The 25,171-nt window shown below is 44.5% G+C and overlaps 5 non-coding genes across 5 annotated transcripts; all 5 read left to right on the top strand.

Annotated features, from left to right (window-relative positions):
* The first annotated feature begins 953 nt into the window (after window positions 1–953).
* Window positions 954–1,025, top strand: TRNAE-UUC (transfer RNA glutamic acid (anticodon UUC)). The gene has a single exon. It is a non-coding gene; the product is annotated as a tRNA-Glu (tRNA).
* A 2,895-nt stretch (window positions 1,026–3,920) lies between these two features.
* On the top strand, window positions 3,921–3,992 carry TRNAE-UUC (transfer RNA glutamic acid (anticodon UUC)). The gene has a single exon. It is a non-coding gene; the product is annotated as a tRNA-Glu (tRNA).
* An 8,827-nt stretch (window positions 3,993–12,819) lies between these two features.
* TRNAE-UUC (transfer RNA glutamic acid (anticodon UUC)) lies at window positions 12,820–12,891 on the top strand. Its single transcript has one exon. It is a non-coding gene; the product is annotated as a tRNA-Glu (tRNA).
* An 8,722-nt stretch (window positions 12,892–21,613) lies between these two features.
* On the top strand, window positions 21,614–21,685 carry TRNAE-UUC (transfer RNA glutamic acid (anticodon UUC)). Its single transcript has one exon. It is a non-coding gene; the product is annotated as a tRNA-Glu (tRNA).
* Window positions 21,686–24,584: 2,899 nt separating this feature from the next.
* TRNAE-UUC (transfer RNA glutamic acid (anticodon UUC)) lies at window positions 24,585–24,656 on the top strand. Its single transcript has one exon. It is a non-coding gene; the product is annotated as a tRNA-Glu (tRNA).
* The last annotated feature ends 515 nt before the right edge of the window (window positions 24,657–25,171 follow it).

Here is a 25,171-nt window from a genome sequence, read left to right as displayed (position 1 = left end):
ACTTGTTTACATTTTACATCAATAAATATGGTAATATTTGTACTTGAAATGTTTAATTTGCCTACCTTTTGCGCATATTCCTAGTACCTTATATTTTAACTTTTCTCCATTCGGGTGTATACAATTGGTATAAAGTCAGAAAGGGAGAAGACGACCGAGAATGCCTAAGAATGTGTGCTTACATGCTTTTAAGAACATATGTCTGGTGTTGTGACAAAACAGCAGTGACCACTTCAGCTCAGCACTTGCTTCTTCCTCTGCTGCCCCAAAATACTGTGGAATTACTAGTCTCTGCGCCTCTGACAAGGCTGCTGACATCCAATTGATGGTTCTTGGCTTGTTGGCTGTGAGTGCTTTGGCTGTGCTGCCCCCTGGCGGTCACTCTGTGAAGATGGAGGTACCTGGGAACAACCCAGACTACTTCTGAGCTGCTTCTTCTCTGTGTGTACCAATCCAGTGTCAGGACTGGAGTCGGTGCTGTTAGTAGATAGAGAAGGAGTATAACTCGAGCCCCAGGAGGGCAGCCTGGAGCCTGTGACAGGTGCAGGGGAGTGTCGTCAAGGAAGCAGCTGGAAGATAACTGGAGAGGGGTCTGTGGGGCCATCAGTCTGGTGAGGAAACCCAGGAGTCAAGGGGTGTCCTGGGGGAGGGGCGTGGCTTTGTCTGGCTCAACGGGAGGGGTTAGTAATAGTCAATGCAGGGACTGCTGCTGTCCTCCGTGTCCTGGGCTCTGTGTATGTGTAGAAGTTCTAAGGTTGTAAATAATGAGACCTGACAGGTTGTGGCAGAAATGATGACTTCTGGTCATTCCTTCTCTTTTGTCAGAAGTGAGGTGTCTGTTACCCCAATTGATTGTGTACTACTGAGAAGAACAATATAACTCTCAGTGTACGGAATGCAGTGTGACCGTGGGAGACACCTCACATACACTGAGCTGTATGAGAGGTCACAGTTCCCATATGGTCTAGCGGTTAGGAATCCTGGTTTTCACCCAGGCGGCCCGGGTTCGACTCCCGGTATGGGAAATCCATTTTTTTTTCACTACTCAGACATTTTAATCTTTCTCCGATTTTTTCTATAAACCTAAATGCACCTAAAGTCTTAATAAATGTCACTTGCTTTGTCTTCTGCTTCCATCTAATGCCGTCAGAGGTTTACACCGACCCCCAAATCTACTGCCCTCTCTCCCCAGCCCTTGACCTGTACATTAATACTATGAAGGGTTATTCCTTGTTTTTCTTTTATTGCACAACAAAAAGTACAGATTATATAATGAGACCAGGGCACAGAGAAGAAGGCAGCAATTGACTGTGGTCCCACCATGGGAAATTCACATTTTATTACCTGCCCCGTCCATACTGTGGGTTCATCATTTGTTTTATGACATGATTCCCCTGCTGTGTTGTTTCTAGTATAAGACTTGAGCACTTTATGTGTTTTATATCATCTGTGATATTGCAGCTGCTGTTTGCAGTGTCCACATTTTGCAACCAATGTGCTTTGTACCCTCACTGCTGCTCTCTCAGAGAGGGTAGGCTGAACACTACAGGTAGTATCAGACACCAGAGATGCCTCCTGTACCTGGAATAAAACTCTGCTTCTTTGTAAGAAATACAGGGGTGAAGATCTGCTGCATTCACAGTGACCCACTGAGTCTTTTACAAAGGTTCCCAGCCGTGCAAAGACTCTTGGTGGTTAGTTAAGGGGCCATGCTAAATGGAGATTCCGAAGCATCAGACGAGACTTTTTCTTTGTTTCTGCATCAGCAAAAGTATATTTCTGTTTTTATGTTATTACTTGTGAAATACACATTTTAGTTGTGCTGTTGGACTTGTCATCTTTGATTTACAGTGTGAACGAATTCAAGCGATAGACAGTAGGTGGCGACTGACACTGCTTCAGGACTCCTAGGGTTGAGGATCGTGGACGTTGGTTCCATCGTGTAATGATTAGCACTCTGGACTCTGAATCCAGCAATCTGAGTTCCAATATCGGTAGGACCTGGAATGTTTGTAATAATACTTTTGTTTTAATTTATTGCAGGTCTTGAGCAGGAAACCATTTGTATCTCTGACATAACCCGTCTCTTCCTGTTTTCATTCCCCTCGTGGTTTCTGCGGCTTGGGGGCATCTATACATTATTCTATAGGCGTTGCTGGGGGCACGTGATGCTACACATAGGTGTTGTCTACGTTCTGTGTGTGTGTGGACACCTCTCTACTCTGGCTACACAACAGTAAGATGCACAGTGTGGACCTGACTCCACGCGGCCTTCACACCGGATAACTTACAAGGAGAGAGAAACTTACGGAAATGTACGGTGTGAAAGAACGACTTTACCAAAGTGTTAATGTATGAAATTGCCCTTTGCTTTTTTTTTGGTGAGTTGCAAATGGTAACCTTTGACTAAAGCAAGTACCCAAAAATAAACAGTTTTCAGCTGGACTCATATAACTTGCATTTGCAGTGGAAGATCTGCCTGGAGCAGTATATGAGTGTGAAAAGGTCTCTAGTTTTGTCTTGAAATACCAGAGACTTCGGCGCTCTCCACCTTTCTCCTTCGACATCACATCCTGATGCTGAACAGTATTAGCACATAAATGAATAAAAAACTGGCTGACGTGTACATGCACACGTGTGCATATGTACCACGGTGCTATAGTCTGATGACATATATGTGCCAGTCTGTGGGGTCAAAGGGCAGTCAGAAGTTACTGGGCCACAGTTGTATCAATGAGGACTGTGTACTTCCTGTGCCCTGGGGCATTCGTACTCTGGTCCCTCAAACTAGGGTGGAAGCCCCCCTTTAGCACATGACTCTCAGAATAACAAGTCAGAGCAGACATTAGTGTAACTGGGTACTCACACTTGTGAAAGGCGCAAGTGCAAGTAGTGAACTGCAACCTGACCTCACAGCATACACTTTAGACATCCATTGTAAACACACACACATATTTTCAGTCTAACTTGTTTACATTTTACATCAATAAATATGGTAATATTTGTACTTGAAATGTTTAATTTGCCTACCTTTGGCGCATATTCCTAGTACCTTATATTTTAACTTTTCTCCATTCGGGTGTATACAATTGGTATAATGTCAGAAAGGGAGAAGACGACCGAGAATGCCTAAGAATGTGCGCTTACATGCTTTTAAGAACATATGTCTGGTGTTGTGACAAAACAGCAGTGACCACTTCAGCTCAGCACTTGCTTCTTCCTCTGCTGTCCCAAAATACTGTGGAATTACTAGTATCTGCGCCTCTGACAAGGCTGCTGACATCCAATTGATGATTCGTAGGCTTGTGGGCTCTGAGTGCTTTGGCTGTGCTGCCCCCTGGCGGTCACTCTGTGCAGATGCAGGTACCTGGGAACAACCCAGACTACTTCTGAGCTGCTTCTTCTCTGTGTGAACCAATCCAGTGTCAGGACTGGAGTCGGTGCTGTTAGTAGATAGAGAAGGAGTATAACTCGAGCCCCAGGAGGGCAGCCTGGAGCCTGTGACAGGTGCAGGGGAGTGTCGTCAAGGAAGCAGCTGGAAGATACCTGGAGAGGGGTCTGTGGGGCCATCAGTCTGGTGAGGAAACCCAGGAGTCAAGGGGTGTCCTGCGGGAGGGGCGTGGCTTTGTCTGGCTCAAGTGGAGGGGTTAGTAATAGTCAATGCAGGGACTGCTGCTGTCCTCCGTGTCCTGGGCTCTGTGTATGTGTAGAAGTTCTAAGGTTGTAAATAATGAGACCTGACAGGTTGTGGCAGAAATGATGACTTCTGGTCATTCCTTCTCTTTTGTCAGAAGTGAGGTGTCTGTTACCCCAATTGATTGTGTACTACTGAGAAGAACAATATAACTCTCAGTGTACGGAATGCCGTGTGACCTTGGGAGACACCTCACATAAACTGAGCTGTATGAAGAGGTCACAGTTCCCATATGGTCTAGCAGTTAGGATTCCTGGTTTTCACCCAGGCGGCCCGGGTTCGACTCCCGGTATGGGAAATCCATTTTTTGTTTTTCACTACTCAGACATTTTAATCTTTCTCAGTTTTTTTCTATAAACCTAAATGCACCTAAAGTCTTAATAAATGTCACTTGCTTTGTCTTCTGCTTCCATCTAATGCCGTCAGAGGTTTACACCGACCCCCAAATCTACTGCCCTCTCTCCCCAGCCCTTGACCTGTACATTAATACTATGAAGGGTTATTCCTTGTTTTTCTTTTATTGCACAACAAAAAGTACAGATTATATAATGAGACCGGGGCACAGAGAAGAAGGCAGCAATTGACTGTGGTCCCACCATGGGAAATTCGCATTTTATTACCTGCTCCGTCCATACTGTGGGTTCATCATTTGTTTTATGACATGATTCCCCTGCTGTGTTGTTTCTAGTATAAGACTTGAGCACTTTATGTGTTTTATATCATCTGTGATATTGCAGCTGCTGTTTGCAGTGTCCACATTTTGCAACCAGTGTGCTTTGTACCCTCACTGCTACTCTCTCAGAGAGGGTAGGCTGAACACTACAGGTAGTATCAGACACCAGAGATGCCTCCTGTACCTGGAATAAAACTATGCTTCTTTGTAAGAAATACAGGGGTGAAGATCTGCTGCATTCACAGTGACCCACTTTGTCTTTTACAAAGGTTCCCAGCCGTGCAAAGACTCTTGGTGGTTAGTTAAGGGGCCATGCTAAATGGAGATTTCGAAGCATCAGACGAGACGTTTTCTTTGTTTCTGCATCAGCAAAAGTATATTTCTGTTTTTATGTTATTACTTGTGAAATACACATTTTAGTTGTGCTGTTGGACTTGTCATGTTTGATTTACAGTGTGAACGAATTCAAGCGATAGACAGTAGGTGGTGACTGACACTGTCAGGACTCCTAGGGTTGAGGATCGTGGACGTTGGTTCCATCGTGTAATGATTAGCACTCTGGACTCTGAATCCAGCAATCTGAGTTCCAATATCGGTAGGACCTGGAATGTTTGTAATAATACTTTTGTTTTAATTTATTGCAGGTCTTGAGCAGGAAACAATTTGTATCTCTGACATAACCCGTCTCTTCCTATTTTCATTCCCCTCGTGGTTTCTGCGGCTTGGGGGCATCTATACATTATTCTATAGGCGTTGCTGGGGGCACGTGATGCTACACACAGGTGTTGTCTACGTCCTGTGTCTGTGTGGACACCTCTCTACTCTGGCTACACAACAGTAAGATGCACAGTGTGGACCTGACTCCACGCGGCCTTCACACCGGATAACTTACAAGGAGAGAGAAACTTACGGAAATGTACGGTGTGAAAGAACGACTTTACCAAAGTGTTAATGTATGAAATTGCCCTTTGCTTTTTTTTTTGTGAGTTGCAAATGGTAACCTTTGACTAAAGCAAGTACCCAAAAATAAACAGTTTTCAGCTGGACTCATATAACTTGCATTTGCAGTGGAAGATCTGCCTGGAGCAGTATATGAGTGTGAAAAGGTCTCTAGTTTTGTCTTGAAATACCAGAGACGTCGGCGCTCTCCACCTTTCTCCTTCGACATCACATCCTGATGCTGAACAGTATTAGCACATAAATGAATAAAAAACTGGCTGACGTGTACATGCACATGTGTGCATATGTACCACGGTGCTATAGTCTGATGACATGTATGTGCCAGTCTGTGGGGTCAAAGGGCAGTCAGAAGTTACTGGGCCACAGTTGTATCAATGAGGACTGTGTACTTCCTGTGCCCTGGGGCATTCGTACTCTGGTCCCTCAAACTAGGGTGCAAGCCCCCCTTTAGCACATGACTCTCAGAATAACAAGTCAGAGCAGACATTAGTGTAACTGGGTACTCACACTTGTGAAAGGAGCAAGTGCAAGTAGTGAACTGCAACCTGACCTCACAGCATACACTTTAGACATCCTTTGTAAACACACACACATATTTTCAGTCTAACTTGTTTACATTTTACATCAATAAATATGGTAATATTTGTACTTGAAATGTTTAATTTGCCTACCTTTTGCGCATATTCCTAGTACCTTATATTTTAACTTTTCTCCATTCGGGTGTATACAATTGGTATAAAGTCAGAAAGGGAGAAGACGACCGAGAATGCCTAAGAGTGTGTGCTTACATGCTTTTAAGAACATATGTCTGGTGTTGTGACAAAACAGCAGTGACCACTTCAGCTCAGCACTTGCTTCTTCCTCTGCTGCCCCAAAATACTGTGGAATTATTAGGCTCTGCGCCTCTGACAAGGCTGCTGACATCCAATTGATGGTTCTTGGCTTGTTGGCTGTGAGTGCTTTGGCTGTGCTGCCCCCTGGCGGTCACTCTGTGAAGATGGAGGTACCTGGGAACAACCCAGACTACTTCTGAGCTGCTTCTTCTCTGTGTGTACCAATCCAGTGTCAGGACTGGAGTCGGTGCTGTTAGTAGATAGAGAAGGAGTATAACTCGAGCCCCAGGAGGGCAGCCTGGAGCCTGTGACAGGTGCAGGGGAGTGTCGTCAAGGAAGCAGCTGGAAGATAACTGGAGAGGGGTCTGTGGGGCCATCAGTCTGGTGAGGAAACCCAGGAGTCAAGGGGTGTCCTGGGGGAGGGGCGTGGCTTTGTCTGGCTCAAGGGGAGGGGTTAGTAATAGTCAATGCAGGGACTGCTGCTGTCCTCCGTGTCCTGGGCTCTGTGTATGTGTAGAAGTTCTAAGGTTGTAAATAATGAGACCTGACAGGTTGTGGCAGAAATGATGACTTCTGGTCATTCCTTCTCTTTTGTCAGAAGTGAGGTGTCTGTTACCCCAATTGATTGTGTACTACTGAGAAGAACAATAGAACTCTCAGTGTACGGAATGCAGTGTGACCGTGGGAGACACCTCACATGGACTGAGCTGTATAAAGAGGTCACAGTTCCCATATGGTCTAGCGGTTAGGATTCCTGGTTTTCACCCAGCCGGCCCAAGTTCGACTCCCGGTATGGGAAATCATTTTTTTTTTTCACTACTCAGACATTTTAATCTTTCTCAGTTTTTTTCTATAAACCTAAATGCACCTAAAGTCTTAATAAATGTCACTTGCTTTGTCTTCTGCTTCCATCTAATGCCGTCAGAGGTTTACACCGACCCCCAAATCTACTGCCCTCTCTCCCCAGCCCTTGACCTGTACATTAATAATATGAAGGGTTATTCCTTGTTTTTCTTTTATTGCACAACAAAAAGTACAGATTATATAATGAGACCGGGGCACAGAGAAGAAGGCAGCAATTGACTGTGGTCCCACCATGGGAAATTCGCATTTTATTACCTGCCCCGTCCATACTGTGGGTTCATCATTTGTTTTATGACATGATTCCCCTGCTGTGTTGTTTCTAGTATAAGACTTGAGTACTTTATGTGTTTTATATCATCTGTGATATTGAAGCTGCTGTTTGCAGTGTCCACATTTTGCAACCAGTGTGCTTTGTACCCTCACTGCTGCTCTCTTAGAGAGGGGAGGCTGAACACTACCGGTAGTATCAGACACCAGAGATGCCTCCTGTATCTGGAATAAAACTCTGCTTCTTTGTAAGAAATACAGGGGTGAAGATCTGCTGCATTCACAGTGACCCACTGAGTCTTTTACAAAGGTTCCCAGCCGTGCAAAGACTCTTGGTGGTTAGTTAAGGGGCCATGCTAAATGGAGATTTCGAAGCATCAGACGAGACGTTTTTTTTGTTTCTGCATCAGCAAAAGTATATTTCTGTTTTTATGTTATTACTTGTGAAATACACATTTTAGTTGTGCTGTTGAATTTGGCATGTTTGATTTACAGTGTGAACGAATTCAAGCGATAGACAGTAGGTGGCGACTGACACTGCTTCAGGACTCCTAGGGTTGAGGATCGTGGACGTTGGTTCCATTGTGTAATGATTAGCACTCTGGACTCTGAATCCAGCAATCTGAGTTCCAATATCGGTAGGACCTGGAATGTTTGTAATAATACTTTTGTTTTAATTTATTGCAGGTCTTGAGCAGGAAACCATTTGTATTTCTGACATAACCCGTCTCTTCCTGTTTTCATTCCCCTCGTGGTTTCTGCGGCTTGGGGGCATCTATACATTATTCTATAGGCGTTGCTGGGGGCACGTGATGCTACACACAGGTGTTGTCTACGTCCTGTGTCTGTGTGGACACCTCTCTACTCTGGCTACATAACAGTAAGATGCACAGTGTGGACCTGACTCCACGCGGCCTTCACACCGGATAACTTACAAGGATAGAAAAACTTCCTGAAATGTACGGTGTGAAAGAACGACTTTACCAAAGTGTTAATGTATGAAATTGCCCTTTGATTTTTTTTTGTGAGTTGCAAATGGTAACCTTTGACTAAAGCAAGTACCCAAAAATAAACAGTTTTCAGCTGGTCTCATATCTTGCATTTGCAGTGGAAGATCTGCCTGGAGCAGTATATGAGTGTGAAAAGGTCTCTAGTTTTGTCTTGAAATACCAGAGACTTCGGCGCTCTCCACCTTTCTCCTTCGACATCACATCCTGATGCTGAACAGTATTAGCACATAAATGAATAAAAAACTGGCTGACGTGTACATGCACATGTGTGCATATGTACCACGGTGCTATAGTCTGATGACATATATGTGCCAGTCTGTGGGGTCAAAGGGCAGTCAGAGGTTACTGGGCCACAGTTGTATCAATGAGGACTGTGTACTTCCTGTGCCCTGGGGCATTCGTACTCTGGTCCCTCAAACTAGGGTGGAAGCCCCCCTTTAGCACATGACTCTCAGAATAACAAGTCAGAGCAGACATTAGTGTAACTGGGTACTCACACTTGTGAAAGGCGCAAGAGCAAGTAGTGAACTGCAACCTGACCTCACAACATACACTTTAGACATCCTTTGTAAACACACACACATATTTTCAGTCTAACTTGTTTACATTTTACATCAATAAATATGGTAATATTTGTACTTGAAATGTTTAATATGCCTACCTTTGGCGCATATTCCTAGTCCCTTATATTTTAACTTTTCTCCATTCGGGTGTATACAATTGGTATAATGTCAGAAAGGGAGAAGACGACCGAGAATGCCTAAGAATGTGCGCTTACATGCTTTTAAGAACATATGTCTGGTGTTGTGACAAAACAGCACTGACCACTTCAGCTCAGCACTTGCTTCTTCCTCTGCTGTCCCAAAATACTGTGGAATTACTAGTCTCTGCGCCTCTGACAGGGCTGCTGACATCCAATTGATGATTCGTAGGCTTGTGGGCTGTGAGTGCTTTGGCTGTGCTGCCCCCTGGCGGTCACTCTGTGAAGATGCAGGTACCTGGGAACAACCCAGACTACTTCTGAGCTGCTTCTTCTCTGTGTGAACCATTCCATTGTCAGGACTGGAGTCGGTGCTGTTAGTAGATAGAGAAGGAGTATAACTCGAGCCCCAGGAGGGCAGCCTGGAGCCTGTGACAGGTGCAGGGGAGTGTCGTCAAGGAAGCAGCTGGAAGATAACTGGAGAGGGGTCTGTGGGGCCATCAGTCTGGTGAGGAAACCCAGGAGTCAAGGGGTGTCCTGGGGGAGGGGCGTGGCTTTGTCTGGCTCAAGGGGAGGGGTTAGTAATAGTCAATGAATGGACTGCTGCTGTCCTCCGTGTCCTGGGCTCTGTGTATGTGTAGAAGTTCTAAGGTTGTAAATAATGAGACCTGACAGGTTGTGGCAGAAATGATGACTTCTGGTCATTCCTTCTCTTTTGTCAGAAGTGAGGTGTCTGTTACCCCAATTGATTGTGTACTACTGAGAAGAACAATATAACTCTCAGTGTACGGAATGCCGTGTGACCTTGGGAGACACCTCACATTCACTGAGCTGTATGAAGAGGTCACAGTTCCCATATGGTCTAGCAGTTAGGATTCCTGGTTTTCACCCAGGCAGCCTGGGTTCGACTCCTGGTATGGGAAATCCATTTTTTGTTTTTCACTACTCAGACATTTTAATCTTTCTCAGTTTTTTTCTATAAACCTAAATGCACCTAAAGTCTTAATAAATGTCACTTGCTTTGTCTACTGCTTCCATCTAATGCCGTCAGAGGTTTACACCGACCCCCAAATCTACTGCCCTCTCTCCCCAGCCCTTGACCTGTACATTAATACTATGAAGGGTTATTCCTTGTTTTTCTTTTATTGCACAACAAAAAGTACAGATTATATAATGAGACCGGGGCACAGAGAAGAAGGCAGCAATTGACTGTGGTCCCACCATGGGAAATTCGCATTTTATTACCTGCCCCGTCCATATTGTGGGTTCATCATTTGTTTTATGACATGATTCCCCTGCTGTGTTGTTTCTAGTATAAGACTTGAGCACTTTATGTGTTTTATATCATCTGTGATATTGCAGCTGCTGTTTGCAGTGTCCACATTTTGCAACCAGTGTGCTTTGTACCCTCACTGCTGCTCTCTCAGAGAGGGTAGGCTGAACACTACAGGTAGTATCAGACATCAGAGATGCCTCCTGTACCTGGAATAAAACTATGCTTCTTTGTAAGAAATACAGGGGTGAAGATCTGCTGCATTCACAGTGACCCACTTTGTCTTTTACAAAGGTTCCCAGCCGTGCAAAGACTCTTGGTGGTTAGTTAAGGGGCCATGCTAAATGGAGATTTCGAAGCATCAGACGAAACGTTTTCTTTGTTTCTGCATCAGCAAAAGTATATTTCTGTTTTTATGTTATTACTTGTGAAATACACATTTTAGTTGTGCTGTTGTACTTGTCATGTTTGATTTACAGTGTGAACGAATTCAAGCGATAGACAGTAGGTGGTGACTGACACTGTCAGGACTCCTAGGGTTGAGGATCGTGGACGTTGGTTCCATCGTGTAATGATTAGCACTCTGGACTCTGAATCCAGCAATCTGAGTTCCAATATCGGTAGGACCTGGAATGTTTGTAATAATACTTTTGTTTTAATTTATTGCAGGTCTTGAGCAGGAAACAATTTGTATCTCTGACATAACCCGTCTCTTCCTATTTTCATTCCCCTCGTGGTTTCTGCGGCTTGGGGGCATCTATACATTATTCTATAGGCGTTGCTGGGGGCACGTGATGCTACACACAGGTGTTGTCTACGTCCTGTGTCTGTGTGGACACCTCTCTACTCTGGCTACACAACAGTAAGATGCACAGTGTGGACCTGACTCCACGCGGCCTTCACACCGGATAACTTACAAGGAGAGAGAAACTTACGGAAATGTACGGTGTGAAAGAACGACTTTACCAAAGTGTTAATGTATGAAATTGCCCTTTGCTTTTTTTTTTGTGAGTTGCAAATGGTAACCTTTGACTAAAGCAAGTACCCAAAAATAAACAGTTTTCAGCTGGACTCATATAACTTGCATTTGCAGTGGAAGATCTGCCTGGAGCAGTATATGAGTGTGAAAAGGTCTCTAGTTTTGTCTTGAAATACCAGAGACGTCGGCGCTCTCCACCTTTCTCCTTCGACATCACATCCTGATGCTGAACAGTATTAGCACATAAATGAATAAAAAACTGGCTGACGTGTACATGCACATGTGTGCATATGTACCACGGTGCTATAGTCTGATGACATGTATGTGCCAGTCTGTGGGGTCAAAGGGCAGTCAGAAGTTACTGGGCCACAGTTGTATCAATGAGGACTGTGTACTTCCTGTGCCCTGGGGCATTCGTACTCTGGTCCCTCAAACTAGGGTGGAAGCCCCCCTTTAGCACATGACTCTCAGAATAACAAGTCAGAGCAGACATTAGTGTAACTGGGTACTCACACTTGTGAAAGGCGCAAGTGCAAGTAGTGAACTGCAACCTGACCTCACAGCATACACTTTAGACATCCTTTTAAAACACACACACATATTTTCAGTCTAACTTGTTTACATTTTACATCAATAAATATGGTAATATTTGTACTTGAAATGTTTAATTTGCCTACCTTTTGCACATATTCCTAGTACCTTATATTTTAACTTTTCTCCATTCGGGTGTATACAATTGGTATAAAGTCAGAAAGGGAGAAGACGACCGAGAATGCCTAAGAATGTGCGCTTACATGCTTTTAACAACATATGTCTGGTGTTGTGACAAAACAGCAGTGACCACTTCAGCTCAGCACTTGCTTCTTCCTCTGCTGCCCCAAAATACTGTGGTATTACTAGTCTCTGCGCCTCTGACAAGGCTGCTGACATCCAATTGATGGTTCTTGGCTTGTTGGCTGTGAGTGCTTTGGCTGTGCTGCCCCCTGGCGGTCACTCTGTGAAGATGGAGGTACCTGGGAACAACCCAGACTACTTCTGAGCTGCTTCTTCTCTGTGTGTACCAATCCAGTGTCAGGACTGGAGTCGGTGCTGTTAGTAGATAGAGAAGGAGTATAACTCGAGCCCCAGGAGGGCAGCCTGGAGCCTGAGACAGGTGCAGGGGAGTGTCGTCAAGGAAGCAGCTGGAAGATAACTGGAGAGGGGTCTGTGGGGCCATCAGTCTGGTGAGGAAACCCAGGAGTCAAGGGGTGTCCTGGGGGAGGGGCGTGGCTTTGTCTGGCTCAAGGGGAGGGGTTAGTAATAGTCAATGCAGGGACTGCTGCTGTCCTCCGTGTCCTGGGCTCTGTGTATGTGTAGAAGTTCTAAGGTTGTAAATAATGAGACCTGACAGGTTGTGGCAGAAATGATGACTTCTGGTCATTCCTTCTCTTTTGTCAGAAGTTAGGTGTCTGTTACCCCAATTGATTGTGTACTACTGAGAAGAACAATATAACTCTCAGTGTACGGAATGCAGTGTGACCGTGGGAGACACCTCACATACACTGAGCTGTATGAAGAAGCCACAGTTCCCATATGGTCTAGCGGTTAGGATTCCTGGTTTTCACCCAGGGGGTCCGGGTTCGACTCCCGGTATGGGAAATCCATTTTTTTTTCACTACTCAGACATTTTAATCTTTCTCAGTTTTTTTCTATAAACCTAAATGCACCTAAAGTCTTAATAAATGTCACTTGCTTTGTCTTCTGCTTCCATCTAATGCCGTCAGAGGTTTACACCGACCCCCAAATCTACTGCCTTCTCTCCCCAGCCCTTGACCTGTACATTAATACTATGAAGGGTTATTCCTTGTTTTTCTTTTATTGCACAACAAAAAGTACAGATTATATAATGAGACCGGGGCACAGAGAAGAAGGCAGCAATTGACTGTGATCCCACCATGGGAAATTCACATTTTATTACCTGCCCCGTCCATACTGTGGGTTCATCATTTGTTTTATGACATGATTCGCCTGCTGTGTTGTTTCTAGTATAAGACTTGAGCACTTTATGTGTTTTATATCATCTGTGATATTGCAGCTGTTCTTTGCAGTGTCCACATTTTGCAACCAGTGTGCTTTGTACCCTCACTGCTGCTCTCTCAGAGAGGGTAGGCTGAACGCTACAGGTAGTATCAGACACCAGAGATGCCTCCTGTACCTGGAATAAAACTCTGCTTCTTTGTAAGAAATACAGGGGTGAAGATCTGCTGTATTCACAGTGACCCACTGAGTCTTTTACAAAGGTTCCCAGCCGTGCAAAGACTCTTGGTGGTTAGTTAAGGGGCCATGCTAAATGGAGATTTCGAAGCATCAGACGAGACGTTTTCTTTGTTTATGCATCAGCAAAAGTATATTTCTGTTTTTATGTTATTACTTGTGAAATCCACATTTTAGTTGTGCTGTTGGACTTGTCATGTTTGATTTACAGTGTGAACGAATTCAAGCGATAGACAGTAGGTGGCGACTGACACTGCTTCCGGACTCCTAGGGTTGAGGATCGTGGACGTTGGTTCCATCGTGTAATGATTAGCACTCTGGACTCTGAATCCAGCAATCTGAGTTCCAATATCGGTAGGACCTGGAATGTTTGTAATAATACTTTTGTTTTAATTTATTGCAGGTCTTGAGCAGGAAACAATTTGTATCTCTGACATAACCCGTCTCTTCCTATTTTCATTCCCCTCGTGGTTTCTGCGGCTTGGGGGCATCTATACATTATTCTATAGGCGTTGCTGGGGGCACGTGATGATACACACAGGTGTTGTCTACGTCCTGTGTCTGTGTGGACACCTCTCTACTCTGGCTACACAACAGTAAGATGCACAGTGTGGACCTGACTCCACGCGGCCTTCACACCGGATAACTTACAAGGAGAGAGAAACTTACGGAAATGTACGGTGTGAAAGAACGACTTTACCAAAGTGTTAATGTATGAAATTGCCCTTTGCTTTTTTTTTTGTGAGTTGCAAATGGTAACCTTTGACTAAAGCAAGTACCCAAAAATAAACAGTTTTCAGCTGGACTCATATAACTTGCATTTGCAGTGGAAGATCTGCCTGGAGCAGTATATGAGTGTGAAAAGGTCTCTAGTTTTGTCTTGAAATACCAGAGACTTCGGCGCTCTCCACCTTTCTCCTTCGACATCACATCCTGATGCTGAACAGTATTAGCACATAAATGAATAAAAAACTGGCTGACGTGTACATGCACATGTGTGCATATGTACCACGGTGCTATAGTCTGATGACATGTATGTGCCAGTCTGTGGGGTCAAAGGGCAGTCAGAAGTTACTGGGCCACAGTTGTATCAATGAGGACTGTGTACTTCCTGTGCCCTGGGGCATTCGTACTCTGGTCCCTCAAACTAGGGTGGAAGCCCCCCTTTAGCACATGACTCTCAGAATAACAAGTCAGAGCAGACATTAGTGTAACTGGGTACTCACACTTGTGAAAGGCGCAAGTGCAAGTAGTGAACTGCAACCTGACCTCACAGCATACACTTTAGACATCCTTTGTAAACACACACACATATTTTCAGTCTAACTTGTTTACATTTTACATCAATAAATATGGTAATATTTGTACTTGAAATGTTTAATTTGCCTACCTTTGGCGCATATTCCTAGTACCTTATATTTTAACTTTTCTCCATTCGGGTGTATACAATTGGTATAATGTCAGAAAGGGAGAAGACGACCGAGAATGACTAAGAATGTGCGCTTACATGCTTTTAACAACATGAATTACTAGTCTCTGCGCCTCTGACAAGGCTGCTGACATCCAATTTATGGTTCGTAGGCTTGTGGGCTGTGAATGCTTTTGCTGTGCTGCCCCCTGGCGGTCACTCTGTGAAGATGGAGGTACCTGGGAACAACCCAGACTACTTCTGAGCTGCTTCTTCTCTGTGTGTACCAATCCAGTGTCAGGACTGGAGTCGGTGCTGTTAGTAGATAGAGAAGGAGTATAACTCGAGCCCCAGGAGGGCAGCCTGGAGCCTGTGACAGGTGCAGGGGAGTGTCGTCAAGGAAGCAGCTGGAAGATAACTGGAGAGGGGTCTGTGGGGCCATCAGTCTGGTGAGGAAACCCAGGAGTCAAGGGGTGTCCTGGGGGAGGGGCGTGGCTTTGTCTGGCTCAAGGGGAGGGGTTAGTAATAGTCAATGCAGGGACTGCTGCTGTCCTCCGTGTCCTGGGCTCTGTGTATGTGTAGAAGTTCTAAGGTTGTAAATAATGTGACCTGACAGGTTGTGGCAGAAATGATGACTTCTGGTCATTCCTTCTCTTTTGTCAGAAGTGAGGTGTCTGTTACCCCAATTGATTGTGTACTACTGAGAAGAACAATAGAACTCTCAGTGTACGGAATGCAGTGTGACCTTGGGAGACACCTCACATGGACTGAGCTGTATAAAGAGGTCACAGTTCCCATATGGTCTAGCGGTTAGGATTCCTGGTTTTCACCCACCCGGCCCAAGTTCGACTCCCGGTATGGGAAATCAATTTTTTTTTTCACTACTCAGACATTTTAATCTTTCTCAGTTTTTTTCTATAAACCTAAATGCACCTAAAGTCTTAATAAATGTCACTTGCTTTGTCTTCTGCTTCCATCTAATGCCGTCAGAGGTTTACACCGACCCCCAAATCTACTGCCCTCTCTCCCCAGCCCTTGACCTGTACATTAATACTATGAAGGGTTATTCCTTGTTTTTCTTTTATTGCACAAGAAAAAGTACAGATTATATAATGAGACCGGGGCACAGAGAAGAAGGCAGCATGGGAAATTCCCATTTTATTACCTGCCAGTCCATACTGTGGGTTCATCATTTTTTTAATGACATGATTCCCCTGCTGTGTTGTTTCTAGTATAAGACTTGAGTACTTTATGTGTTTTATATCATCTGTGATATTGAAGCTGCTGTTTGCAGTGTCCACATTTTGCAACCAGTGTGCTTTGTACCCTCACTGCTGCTCTCTTAGAGAGGGGAGGCTGAACACTACCGGTAGTATCAGACACCAGAGATGCCTCCTGTACCTGGAATAAAACTCTGCTTCTTTGTAAGAAATACAGGGGTGAAGATCTGCTGCATTCACAGTGACCCACTGAGTCTTTTACAAAGGTTCCCAGCCGTGCAAAGACTCTTGGTGGTTAGTTAAGGGGCCATGCTAAATGGAGATTTCGAAGCATCAGACGAGACGTTTTTTTTGTTTCTGCATCAGCAAAAGTATATTTCTGTTTTTATGTTATTACTTGTGAAATACACATTTTAGTTGTGCTGTTGAATTTGGCATGTTTGATTTACAGTGTGAACGAATTCAAGCGATAGACAGTAGGTGGCGACTGACACTGCTTCAGGACTCCTAGGGTTGAGGATCGTGGACGTTGGTTCCATCGTGTAATGATTAGCACTCTGGACTCTGAATCCAGCAATCTGAGTTCCAATATCGGTAGGACCTGGAATATTTGTAATAATACTTTTGTTTTAATTTATTGCAGGTCTTGAGCAGGAAACCATTTGTATTTCTGACATAACCCGTCTCTTCCTGTTTTCATTCCCCTCGTGGTTTCTGCGGCTTGGGGGCATCTATACATTATTCTATAGGCGTTGCTGGGGGCACGTGATGCTACACACAGGTGTTGTCAACGTCCTGTGTCTGTGTGGACACCTCTCTACTCTGGCTACATAACAGTAAGATGCACAGTGTGGACCTGACTCCACGCGGCCTTCACACCGGATAACTTACAAGGAAAGAAAAACTTCCTGAAATGTACGGTGTGAAAGAACGACTTTACCAAAGTGTTAATGTATGAAATTGCCCTTTGATTTTTTTTTGTGAGTTACAAATGGTAACCTTTGACTAAAGCAAGTACCCAAAAATAAACAGTTTTCAGCTGGTCTCATTTCTTGCATTTGCAGTGGAAGATCTGCCTGGAGCAGTATATGAGTGTGAAAAGGTCTCTAGTTTTGTCTTGAAATACCAGAGACTTCGGCGCTCTCCACCTTTCTCCTTCGACATCACATCCTGATGCTGAACAGTATTAGCACATAAATGAATAAAAAACTGGCTGACGTGTACATGCACATGTGTGCATATGTACCACGGTGCTATAGTCTGATGACATATATGTGCCAGTCTGTGGGGTCAAAGGGCAGTCAGAGGTTACTGGGCCACAGTTGTATCAATGAGGACTGTGTACTTCCTGTGCCCTGGGGCATTCGTACTCTGGTCCCTCAAACTAGGGTGGAAGCCCCCCTTTAGCACATGACTCTCAGAATAACAAGTCAGAGCAGACATTAGTGTAACTGGGTACTCACACTTGTGAAAGGCGCAAGAGCAAGTAGTGAACTGCAACCTGACCTCACAACATACACTTTAGACATCCTTTGTAAACACACACACATATTTTCAGTCTAACTTGTTTACATTTTACATCAATAAATATGGTAATATTTGTACTTGAAATGTTTAATATGCCTACCTTTGGCGCATATTCCTAGTCCCTTATATTTTAACTTTTCTCAATTCGGGTGTATACAATTGGTATAATGTCAGAAAGGGAGAAGACGACCGAGAATGCCTAAGAATGTGCGCTTACATGCTTTTAAGAACATATGTCTGGTGTTGTGACAAAACAGCACTGACCACTTCAGCTCAGCACTTGCTTCTTCCTCTGCTGTCCCAAAATACTGTGGAATTACTAGTCTCTGCGCCTCTGACAGGGCTGCTGACATCCAATTGATGATTCGTAGGCTTGTGGGCTGTGAGTGCTTTGGCTGTGCTGCCCCCTGGCGGTCACTCTGTGAAGATGCAGGTACCTGGGAACAACCCAGACTACTTCTGAGCTGCTTCTTCTCTGTGTGAACCATTCCATTGTCAGGACTGGAGTCGGTGCTGTTAGTAGATAGAGAAGGAGTATAACTCGAGCCCCAGGAGGGCAGCCTGGAGCCTGTGACAGGTGCAGGGGAGTGTCGTCAAGGAAACAGCTGGAAGATAACTGGAGAGGGGTCTGTGGGGCCATCAGTTTGGTGAGGAAACCCAGGAGTCAAGGGGTGTCCTGGGGGAGGGGCGTGGCTTTGTCTGGCTCAAGGGGAGGGGTTAGTAATAGTCAATGCAGGGACTGCTGCTGTCCTCCGTGTCCTGGGCTCTGTGTATGTGTAGAAGTTCTAAGGTTGTAAATAATGAGACCTGACAGGTTGTTGCAGAAATGATGACTTCTGGTCATTCCTTCTCTTTTGTCAGAAGTGAGGTGTCTGTTACCCCAATTGATTGTGTACTACTGAGAAGAACAATATAACTCTCAGTGTACGGAATGCAGTGTGACCTTGGGAGACACCTCACATACACTGAGCTGTATAAACCGTTCACAGTTCACATGTGGTCTAGCGGTTAGGATTCCTGGTTTTCACCCAGGCGGCCCGGGTTCGACTCCTGGTATAGGAAATCCATTTTTTTTTTTCACTACTCAGACATTTTAATCTTTCTCAGTTTTTTTCTATAAACCTAAATGCACCTAAAGTCTTAATAAATGTCACTTGCTTTGTCTTCTGCTTCCATCTAATGCCGTCAGAGGTTTACACCGACCCCCAAATCTACTGCCCTCTCGCCCTAGCCCTTGACCTGTACATTAATACTATGAAGGGTTATTCCTTGTTTTTCTTTTATTGCACAACAAAAAGTACAGATTATATAATGAGACCGGGGCACAGAGAAAAGAAGGCAGCAATTGACGGTGGTCCCACCATGGGAAATTCACATTTTATTACCTGCCCCGTCCATACTGTGGGTTCATCATTTGTTTTAGGACATGATTCCCCTGCTGTGTTGTTTCTAGTATAAGCCTTGAGCACTTTATGTGTTTTATATCATCTGTGATATTGAAGCTGCTGTTTGCAGTATCCACATTTTGCAACCAGTGTGCTTTGTACCCTCACTGCTGCTCTCTCAGAGAGGGTAGGCTGAACACTACCGGTAGTATCAGACACCAGAGATGCCTCCTGTACCTGGAATAAAACTCTGCTTCTTTGTAAGAAATACAGGGGTGAAGATCTGCTGCATTCACAGTGACCCACTGACTCTTTTACAAAGGTTCCCAGCCGTGCAAAGACTCTTGGTGGTTAGTTAAGGGGCCATGCTAAATGGAGATTTCGAAGCATCAGACGAGACGTTTTTTTTGTTTCTGCATCAGCAAAAGTATATTTCTGTTTTTATGTTATTACTTGTGAAATACACATTTTAGTGTTGCTGTTGGATTTGTCATGTTTGATTTACAGTGTGAACGAATTCAAGCGATAGACAGTAGGTGGCGACTGACACTGCTTCAGGACTCCTAGGGTTGAGGATCGTGGACGTTGGTTCCATCGTGTAATGATTAGCACTCTGGACTCTGAATCCAGCAATCTGAGTTCCAATATCGGTAGGACCTGGAATGTTTGTAATAATACTTTTGTTTTAATTTATTGCAGGTCTTGAGCAGAAAACCATTTGTATTTCTGACATAACCCGTCTCTTCCTGTTTTCATACCCCTCGTGGTTTCTGCGGCTTGGGGGCATCTATACATTATTCTATAGGCGTTGCTGGGGGCACGTGATGCTACACACAGGTGTTGTCTACGTCCTGTGTCTGTGTGGACACCTCTCTACTCTGGCTACACAACAGTAAGATGCACAGTGTGGACCTGACTCCACGCGGCCTTCACACCGGATAACTTACAAGCAGAGAGAAACTTCCTGAAATGTACGGTGTGAAAGAACGACTTTACCAAAGTGTTAATGTATGAAATTGCCCTTTGACTTTTTTTTGTGAGTTGCAAATGGTAACCTTTGACTAAAGCAAGTACCCAAAAATAAACAGTTTTCAGCTGGACTCATATAACTTGCATTTGCAGTGGAAGATCTGCCTGGAGCAGTATATGAGTGTGAAAAGGTCTCTAGTTTTGTCTTGAAATACCAGAGACTTCGGCGCTCTCCACCAGTCTCCTTCGACATCTCATCCTGATGCTGAACAGTATTAGCACATAAATGAATAAAAAACTGGCTGACGTGTACATGCACATGTGTGCATATGTACCACGGTGCTATAGTCTGATGACATATATGTGCCAGTCTGTGGGGTCAAAGGGCAGTCAGAAGTTACTGGGCCACAGTTGTATCAATGAGGACTGTGTACTTCCTGTGCCCTGGGGCATTCGTACTCTGGTCCCTCAAACTAGGGTGGAAGCCCCCCTTTAGCACATGACTCTCAGAATAACAAGTCAGAGCAGACATTAGTGTAACTGGGTACTCACACTTGTGAAAGGCACAAGTGCAAGTAGTGAACTGCAACCTGACCTCACAGCATACACTTTAGACATCCTTTGTAAACACACACACATATTTTCAGTCTAACTTGTTTACATTTTACATCAATAAATATGGTAATATTTGTACTTGAAATGTTTAATTTGCCTACCTTTGGCGCATATTCCTAGTACATTATATTTTAACTTTTCTCCATTCGGGTGTATTCAATTGGTATAATGTCAGAAAGGGAGAAGACGACCGAGAATTCCTAAGAATGTGCGCTTACGTGCTTTTAAGAACATATGTCTGGTGTTGTGACAAAACAGCAGTGACCACTTCAGCTCAGCACTTGCTTCTTCCTCTGCTGTCCCAAAATATTGTGGAATTACTAGTCTCTGTGCCTCTGACAAGGCTGCTGACATCCAATTGATGATTTGTAGCCTTGTGGGCTGTGAGTGCTTTGGCTGTGCTGCCCCCTGGCAGTCACTCTGTGAAGATGCAGGTACCTGGGAACAACCCAGACTACTTCTGAGCTGTTTCTTCTCTGTGTGAACCAATCCAGTGTCAGGACTGGAGTCGGTGCTGTTAGTAGATAGAGAAGGAGGATAACTCGAGCCCCAGGAGGGCAGCCTGGAGCCTGTGACAGGTGCAGGGGAGTGTCGTCAAGGAAGCAGCTGGAAGATAACTGGACAGGGGTCTGTGGGGCCATCAGTCTGGTGAGGAAACCCAGGAGTGTCCTACGGGAGGGGCGTGGCTTTGTCTGGCTCAAGGGGAGGGGTTAGTAATAGTGAATGCAGGGACTGCTGCTGTCTTCCGTGTCCTGGGCTCTGTGTATGTGTAGAAGCTCTAAGGTTGTAAATAATGAGACCTGACAGGTTGTGGCAGAAATGATGACTTCTGGTCATTCCTTCTCTTTTGTCAGAAGTGAGGTGTCTGTTACCCCAATTGATTGTGTACTACTGAGAAGAACAATATAACTCTCAGTGTACGGAATGCACTGTGATCTTGGGAGACACCTCACATACACTAAGCTGTATAAAAAGTTCACAGTTCCCATATGGTCTAGCGGTTAGGATTCCTGTTTTTCACCCAGGCGGCCTGGGTTCGACTCCCGGTATGGGAAATCCATATTTTTTTTTTTCACTACTCAGACATTTTAATCTTTCTCAGTTTTTTTCTATAAACCTAAATGCACCTAAAGTCTTAATAAATGTCACTTGCTTTGTCTTCTGCTTCCATCTAATGCCGTCAGAGGTTTACACCGACCCCCAAATCTACTGCCCTCTCTCCCCAGCCCTTGACCTGTACATTAATACTATGAAGGGTTATTCCTTGTTTTTCTTTTATTGCACAACAAAAAGTACAGATTATATAAAGAGACCGGGGCACAGAGAAGAAGGCAGCAATTGACTGTGGTCCCACCATGGGAAATTCACATTTTATTACCTGCCCCGTCCATACTGTGGGTTCATCATTTGTTTTATGACATGATTTCCCTGCTGTGTTGTTTCTAGTATAAGACTTGAGTACTTTATGTGTTTTATATCATCTGTGATATTGCAGCTGTTGTTTGCAGTGTCCACATTTTGCAACCAGTGTGCTTTGTACCCTCACTGCTGCTCTCTCAGAGAGGGTAGGCTGAACACTACCGGTAGTATCAGACACCAGAGATGCCTCCTGTACCTGGAATAAAACTCTGCTTCTTTGTAAGAAATACAGGGGTGAAGATCTGCTGCATTCACAGTGACCCACTGACCCTTTTACAAAGGTTCCCAGCCGTGCAAAGACTCTTGGTGGTTAGTTAAGGGGCCATGCTAAATGGAGATTTCGAAGCATCAGACGAGACGTTTTCTTTGTTTCTGCATCAGCAAAAGTATATTTCTGTTTTTATGTTATTACTTGTGAAATACACATTTTAGTTGTGCTGTTGGATTTGTCATGTTTGATTTACAGTGTGAACGAATTCAAGCGATAGACAGTAGGTGGCGACTGACACTGCTTCAGGACTCCTAGGGTTGAGGATCGTGGACGTTGGTTCCATCGTGTAATGATTAGCACTCTGGACTCTGAATCCAGCAATCTGAGTTCCAATATCGGTAGGACCTGGAATGTTTGTAATAATACTTTTGTTTTAATTTATTGCAGGTCTTGAGCAGGAAACAATTTGTATCTCTGACATAACCCGTCTCTTCCTATTTTCATTCCCCTCGTGGTTTCTGCGGCTTGGGGGCATCTATACATTATTCTATAGGTGTTGCTGGGGGCACGTGATGCTACACACAGGTGTTGTCTACGTCCTGTGTCTGTGTGGACACCTCTCTACTCTGGCTACACAACAGTAAGATGCACAGTGTGGACCTGACTCCACGCGGCCTTCACACCGGATAACTTACAAGGAGAGAGAAACTTACGGAAATGTACGGTGTGAAAGAACGACTTTACCAAAGTGTTAATGTATGAAATTGCCCTTTGCTTTTTTTTTTGTGAGTTGCAAATGGTAATCTTTGACTAAAGCAAGTACCCAAAAATAAACAGTTTTCAGCTGGACTCATATAACTTGCATTTGCAGTGGAAGATCTGCCTGGAGCAGTATATGAGTGTGAAAAGGTCTCTAGTTTTGTCTTGAAATACCAGAGACGTCGGCGCTCTCCACCTTTCGCCTTCGACATCACATCCTGATGCTGAACAGTATTAGCACATAAATGAATAAAAAACTGGCTGATGTGTACATGCACATGTGTGCATATGTACCACGGTGCTATAGTCTGATGACATGTATGTGCCAGTCTGTGGGGTCAAAGGGCAGTCAGAAGTTACTGGGCCACAGTTGTATCAATGAGGACTGTGTACTTCCTGTGCCCTGGGGCATTCGTACTCTGGTCCCTCAAACTAGGGTGGAAGCCCCCCTTTAGCACATGACTCTCAGAATAACAAGTCAGAGCAGACATTAGTGTAACTGGGTACTCACACTTGTGAAAGGCGCAAGTGCAAGTAGTGAACTGCAACCTGACCTCACAGCATACACTTTAGACATCCCTTGTAAACACACACACATATTTTCAGTCTAACTTGTTTACATTTTACATCAATAAATATGGTAATATTTGTACTTGAAATGTTTAATTTGCCTATCTTTGGCGCATATTCCTAGTACCTTATATTTTAACTTTTCTCCATTCGGGTGTATACAATTGGTATAATGTCAGAAAGGGAGAAGACGACCGAGAATTCCTAAGAGTGTGTGCTTACATGCTTTTAAGAACATATGTCTGGTGTTGTGACAAAACAGCAGTGACCACTTCAGCTCAGCACTTGCTTCTTCCTCTGCTGTCCCAAAATATTGTGGAATTACTAGTCTCTGCGCCTCTGACAAGGCTGCTGACATCCAATTGATGATTTGTAGCCTTGTGGGCTGTGAGTGCTTTGGCTGTGCTGCCCCCTGGCAGTCACTCTGTGAAGATGCAGGTACCTGGGAACAACCCAGACTACTTCTGAGCTGCTTCTTCTCTGTGTGAACCAATCCAGTGTCAGGACTGGAGTCGGTGCTGTTAGTAGATAGAGAAGGAGTATAACTCGAGCCCCAGGAGGGCAGCCTGGAGCCTGTGACAGGTGCAGGGGAGTGTCGTCAGGGAAGTAGCTGGAAGATAACTGGAGAGGGGTCTGTGTTGCCATCAGTCTAGTGAGGAAACCCAGGAGTCAAGGGGTGTCCTGGGGGAGGGGCGTGGCTTTGTCTGGCTCAAGGGGAGGGGTTAGTAATAGTGAATGCAGGGACTGCTGCTGTCCTCCGTGTCCTGGGCTCTGTGTATGTGTAGAAGCTCTAAGGTTGTAAATAATGAGACCTGACAGGTTGTGGCAGAAATGATGACTTCTGGTCATTCCTTCTCTTTTGTCAGAAGTGAGGTGTCTGTTACCCCAATTGATTGTGTACTACTGAGAAGAACAATATAACTCTCAGTGTACGGAATGCACTGTGATCTTGGGAGACACCTCACATACACTAAGCTGTAGAAAAAGTTCATAGTTCCCATATGGTCTAGCGGTTAGGATTCCTGGTTTTCACCCAGGAGGCCTGGGTTCGACTCCCGGTAGGGGAAATCCATATTTTTTTTTTTTCACTACTCAGACATTTTAATCTTTCTCAGTTTTTTTCTATAAACCTAAATGCACCTAAAGTCTTAATAAATGTCACTTGCTTTGTCTTCTGCTTCCATCTAATGCCGTCAGAGGTTTACACCGACCCCCAAATCTACTGCCCTCTCTCCCCAGCCCTTGACCTGTACATTAATACTATGAAGGGTTATTCCTTGTTTTTCTTTTATTGCACAACAAAAAGTACAGATTATATAAAGAGACCGGGGCACAGAGAAGAAGGCAGCAATTGACTGTGGTCCCACCATGGGAAATTCGCATTTTATTACCTGCCCCGTCCATACTGTGGGTTCATCATTTGTTTTATGACATGATTTCCCTGCTGTGTTGTTTCTAGTATAAGACTTGAGTACTTTATGTGTTTTATATCATCTGTGATATTGCAGCTGTTGTTTGCAGTGTCCACATTTTGCAACCAGTGTGCTTTGTACCCTCACTGCTGCTCTCTCAGAGAGGGTAG

Source organism: Pleurodeles waltl, unplaced genomic scaffold, assembly GCF_031143425.1.
Source record: "Pleurodeles waltl isolate 20211129_DDA unplaced genomic scaffold, aPleWal1.hap1.20221129 scaffold_39, whole genome shotgun sequence".
Classification (NCBI taxonomy): Eukaryota; Metazoa; Chordata; class Amphibia; order Caudata; family Salamandridae; genus Pleurodeles; species Pleurodeles waltl.
Note: the sequence above shows the minus strand (reverse complement) of the source record. Positions and strands in the feature narration are given on the sequence as shown.